This window comes from Adelges cooleyi, unplaced genomic scaffold (assembly GCF_023614345.1).
Source record: "Adelges cooleyi isolate 19-005CV unplaced genomic scaffold, UGA_ACOO_1.1 ACOO_flye_CR_arks_rails_tigmint_CR_PRNA_9, whole genome shotgun sequence".
In the NCBI taxonomy this organism is placed as follows: domain Eukaryota; kingdom Metazoa; phylum Arthropoda; class Insecta; order Hemiptera; family Adelgidae; genus Adelges; species Adelges cooleyi.
Window position 1 is genome coordinate 8088480 of NW_026096579.1, and position 6000 is coordinate 8094479.

Here is a 6000-nt window from a genome sequence, read left to right on the forward strand (position 1 = left end):
ACAATTTTGAATTTCAGAACTTGTTCAACATTACAAACCCGGGTAAGTAATAACATAACATGTAAATACAGTTTTCAAGTCAACCCCTCAATACCGAATTTTTGAAATTTTAGAATGTACAACTTTTTTATGTAGACTCAATTAACAGTAGTTTGGAAAATAAAGTTAAAAAGTATATAATAAGTAATTACAACATCTGGTAGATAGTATTTTTTTTTTAATCACTATAGGGTGGCCACCTAACTCATTGCTTGAAAATGTGAAATAAAGAAAAAAATTAAATCTCTTCTAGGCGAAAGGGTTTATGAGATTTTTTGGTTTGTCAATGTTTGTCGGTATGTTAAGAGAACATTCCATACAAATTTGGAACTGATTCGACTATTTCTAAAAGAAGTTATGGTCCAGCGTAGTTTCAAGTTGAAAAATAAGTACTTTTTTTCTCGATTTTGGAAGGTTTGAACTTTTAAATTTGTTGGTCCAATATAGTACCTTATAGTTACGATTTCTGATCTATGGAGTTGCTACAAGTAGATATCGGTTCAGTGGCTGAGAAGATATTGAAAGGTAAAGACAAAACAAAAAATAAAATCACACCATTATAAATCAGTACCTTCTCAGCATCGCATAGAAGAAAAACATTTATATTCTATTTCAACAAAAATAACATCACAAACTGTGTGTAAAAAAACTGTACTTAAAAGTTGTATCAACTTATGGTCTAAGTAATGCATGCGGTCTGTTTTTAAGGAATTTCGTATAGGCAATATCTGTCTTAAATATTGCCTAAAGAGGTTATAATATATTATTTCAACAATGTCAATTATTTTATATTTTGTAAAAGCTTTTCTTTATTTTACAAATTATGAAGTATTTTCGTTGAGTTAGATGGGACAAAAACGTTATTTTTTAAAAGAAGACCAATATTTTAGGTATTGTTATTTCGATTTAGCCTAACAAATTTTACCACATATAAATTTACCTAAACAATTATTTTCATGCATCAGCTGTTAATACTTGTATTCATCGTTGACCATTTATCAATAATAGTATCGTTTTTCCGATTAATTTCTTATACCTTAATTAATTATTTTTAGGGACGCCGAGTTCGACTATTACAATATCTTTATTGATGGAAAATAAAACCAGCTATTGACCAATTGTGTTTGCGCAGATAATGCAATAATGTACACAATATCATCTGTAACAGGTGAAAAATTATATAATAAAGATTCTAATTGCAAAATGGACATGCGTCTTATTTGTATAATTTATATATAAATATAATTGCTATCTAAATGTATAAATTTTCATCGTAAAATTGCGGTACGCTAAAACGAAAAAAAGAAAGTGCAACAAAATAGAATTTAAAAGACATTTTTTTTTCTTCCAGCAAGATAACCACCCTAAACATAACATAAGGTGAAAATTACAAAACAATGGTTGTTATTTGTGTCGTTCATTGTATCATTATCTGCTTGTAATTGAATTTTGAAATAACCAGCTTTTTGTGAATTAAAGTCTAGGAAAACAAATACAAGTAATTTGGTGTTTTTTTTTTATTTTTTACATTTTTTTTTTTGCATTTATTGGAGTTGCTTCTATTTTGTAATGAAAGAAACTTACAAGTATCCACACTACAAGCAGATACATAGGCACATGTATATGTCTTTTTCAAGTATTGGACCCTGGAACTTTTTGGTACTTTTCTTATCTCTAATCTCTAATTTCTTATTCCTTATCTCGTATCTCTTATCTCTAATCCATTATCCTTATTTTTTATACGGATATGTCTTATGGTTGGGGGTCATTCTGAAAATGTGTCACAGTGCTGACGTCATTATGGAGAAGTATGGAGGAGGATTCTGGAGGTGAATTTATAAAAATAGTGGATTAGAGATAATAGATTAGGGATAAGATATTAGAGATACTAGATTGCAGGACATATCCATGTATTGATGGATCTGCATGAAATATGGATACTCTTAACTTTTTTATCTATAATCTCTCCTCTAATATCTAATTTCTAATCTATTATCTGTATTTTAATCTCTAATCTAGTATCTATAATCTCTCCCCTCCTTCCTCCGCCGCCGCCGAGTGTGACATTCAGAGTTACGTTTTGGACAAATTTTTAGAATGACCCCCAGCGATAAAACATATACATGTTGAAAGATAAGACTGAATGTGACTTAATTATTAAGCAAAAATATGTATATTTTAAAAATATGAAGTTGCACTACTTTTACAATTAGCGACCCATATTTTATAATGCCTCAGGTCAATTGAAAGATTTTCCTCGACATATATTTAATTTGAGAATGAGATAAGAAAACACACAAAAAAGGTTTTTTTAATTTTCAAACGCATTGTTGCCTCGAGTAAATCGGTCCGGAGGTAAAAAATTAATCTCGTTTTAACAAACATAAAAAAAAACACATTTTTAAAAAAAACCAAAATCGAAGCTTTGCTGCAATACAAAATTTGTGCAAAATTCTGTATAATATTCTGTACACACAAACGGTTATGTTTTTTTTTTTTTTTTTTAATTGTTTAATACCGCATAGAAACCAATTTGCGTTTTTTGTTACTTTAATTATTGTTATAGTTACACTCGCTATCTATTTTCCACAATGACAGCGGCTGTTTTAAATAATTTCCACATTAATTATTCTGCATTGTCGTTTTAACGATGGCACACAAAAGATAAATTACACGTGCGCTATCAGGCGATAACACTTTGGCCAACTAAAGTTGGGAAAGTTTAAATTTTACTACAATAATATACTTTTGAACGTTCGACTTGTATCGTACATAAATTTGGCTTTTTCTTAACTTTCCCAGACTTCACACGTTTACTTACCCAAGTTCCTTTGCCTTTGAAGTGGCTGTTACAATAGTTTATGTGCGTGTCTTTCAGCCGTTTTCGCTTGGAGCACACGCTTGAATGCATTTTTACTTCGTTCAGTTTAATTCAAGAAGAAAGCTTTGAAATATTCAATTATTTACATTCCAATAGGAATATTATACAGAGCTCAAGTTACTTACTTTTTCCTCCATATCATTCCACACAACGTACACATACAAACTAACCTGTAGAAATAATGACTAGATAATAGTCAACAAAAGAATAATTAACTCAAGTATAAAACACCACAATAACGTGGAAAGCAGTGAAATTAAAAACAAAAAGTCTATAATGAATAGAAATCAGATTTTAGAAACTATGAAACCGTTAATTATGCTAATATTATAAAGCAGTCGAACACTTGTTAAATAAACAATAACAAAATTCAAATAAAATGATTTCTACACTACACGATTTATGGAAGAATGATAATATAATCTACTTTTATTCTAAAATGTTTTATGTTTTTACTAAATAACTGTTTTTTTTTTGCTGAAATTCACTAGCAATTTTAATGTTTTCTTTGTAAATTATTTATTTATAATTAACAGATCATAAAAATAACATTCAAAACAGGGTTTGAACTTAATTTATAAAATACAAATTTCTAAAAAAAAGTATGTAGGGTACATTTTTGTTTAATATTATTAAACTGGTTTCTTTTAACCTTTGTAATAATAAAAGTTGTATAAACAAGTATTTTTTGCGGGGTGAGTTTTTGGACTTGAAGTCTGAACTTTAATACAGTAAAAAAATCTTGTAAATCTTTCAATTATTCCAGTTAAAATAATTAGTAAAGACAATATATAAGTGTTCTATCATTTACAATTTTACCATATCCAATTTTTTCATTGATGTATCTCATGGTTAAGATTACATTAACATCAAATGATATGTTTTTGGGGTAGCTGCGTTCAAATTTGATATCAAATAATCCATTTTTTCTAAAATATTTGTTAAACATTAAATACATACATATTTATTTACTTGCTTTGGTCAAGTCTAAAATATATAAAAAGATATACATAAATAACTCGAAAATTTAAATGTTACATCAACTTAGAGTCTTATTTTATACTTAGCTACTTAGTAGTCTAATATATGTACTTTAAGGGAGGATTAATTATTTGAAAATCATAGTTTAGACAAGCTAATTCAGACCACTATTCCACCCCCCCCCCCCATCTTTTAATACTTGCAATTATCAAGTGTAATCAAAAGAGGCACTAGTTCTTATAGCAAGTTGCTATATTGAAGAAGATGAAATTCCCCTAGAAATTTAGCATAATCGATGAACTGTGTAATATTTCTCGGTGTTTCCAAGGATTACCTATGTTGAGATACACAAACCGTAAAAGAGGTAGGCGATATTAATACCGAAACGCCATTAAATGAACCCAAACGTCTTACTTGGGATAAACATCATTTAAACAACGTCTTGGGGGGTCGACTGCCAAATCAATGGCCACGGAAAGTTCAAACAGTCTTCGTTGGATACATTCAAAGTAAAAACAATTTTGTTTTGTAGGTATTTTCCAAACGTTAAGATGTTTTATCTGTCTTCTGGTTTATTGTACACATCACCGCGACATGTCGTTTTTTACTGCCCGTAAGCATTACAAAAGTCAAAAGAAACTCAGATAAAAAACTTTATACCTACTTCTTCGCATTCAAACAGCAACAATATATTAAATTTTTGTTCATTTAATGTCATCACAAAAAAATAAATAGTACTGTCTAAAATAACATTTTGGTGTTAATTTGTGAAAAATAAAATAATTTATATTTTGAATAAACTACACCTCAAAATACACACTAATTTTTACACTTTTTTAACATTTTTTACAACAACTGTTTTATTGTTTCAATATGAGTCTTTCAAATTGAAAGGAATTTTACAATATACGGTATACCTATTTTTAATTTTTTTATTTAATAACGATTTCATCATCTACAAATATAGCTACTTCGGAATAACGGCATTAATTATTTAAAAGAAATCGACCATTTCCCATTAGGTTATATTTGAATAAATGATGAATGAAACGTTGACTAAATTATAGGTTTCAAAACGATACCTACTTTCTTATTAACAACCGTTGTTTCGCCAAGTATAACTATACAAATTTATCGACATTTTTAACATTTTGAAAATACAAAAAAAAAAAATTGTTTCAAAAAAGACACCATTTCAAACGTATTCAGTTTTCACGCTAATTGCCAAAGACTACAAAACGAACATCTAATCCTTGGCTTGTACCCACAAATTATGCGCCTAAACCTTCCTCGTCAAACACTCTATCCATTAGTGAAAACCTGAGTCAAATCCATTATAAGGACAGCTCAATTAGCCTCTTAATTCCATCGTAATCTACGAGCTTAAGATTTGCATAGGTACAACAGACATTTCATATTAGATACCTATAAATCTTAAACAGGCCTACATAGCGTTCAAGTTCCAGTCGAGGGTTGTCGCCTTTAAACCGCAATAGATGATATTATTCGCATGTCCAACGCGAAACATCCCACGAGATACTGTGGACGTAATATAATATTAATAATAATAATAAAAATATATTCTGTAGAATAAACTGTGTGAAATTAATTCATTTTTTCCCCTCGGTAGGTTCTTCTGCGATAATAATAATAGATGAGACGTTGTTTAGAAACTGACATGATAGATTGTCATACCATAATGTTACACGTGTCCCACACTGTATAGTTGTGATGTTTTATTGATGAGAAATCATTGTACAGGGCATAATATATTACTTAAGAGGGACGACTGAGCTATTTCCTGTTTTAATTGAATATACTATTCAAAATCCTTTTGTAAAATAATTGTGATAAAAAAAAAGGTCTCCTATAAAAATCAACTCCATACGAATAATATGTATAGTATATACAAAACTAAAAGAAGGTTCCCATTTCAGATCAAACAATTAACAAGTATTATGGTTGGTGGGATATTTTCTGAACAACTGGTGAATTAAAAATTTAATGCTTTTGAATTTTGAACCACATCTACAAAGCGGTGTGATTAAGTATTGATAAAAAAAAAAGAAATTGTGACTGAAAAACAAATATTATTTTCT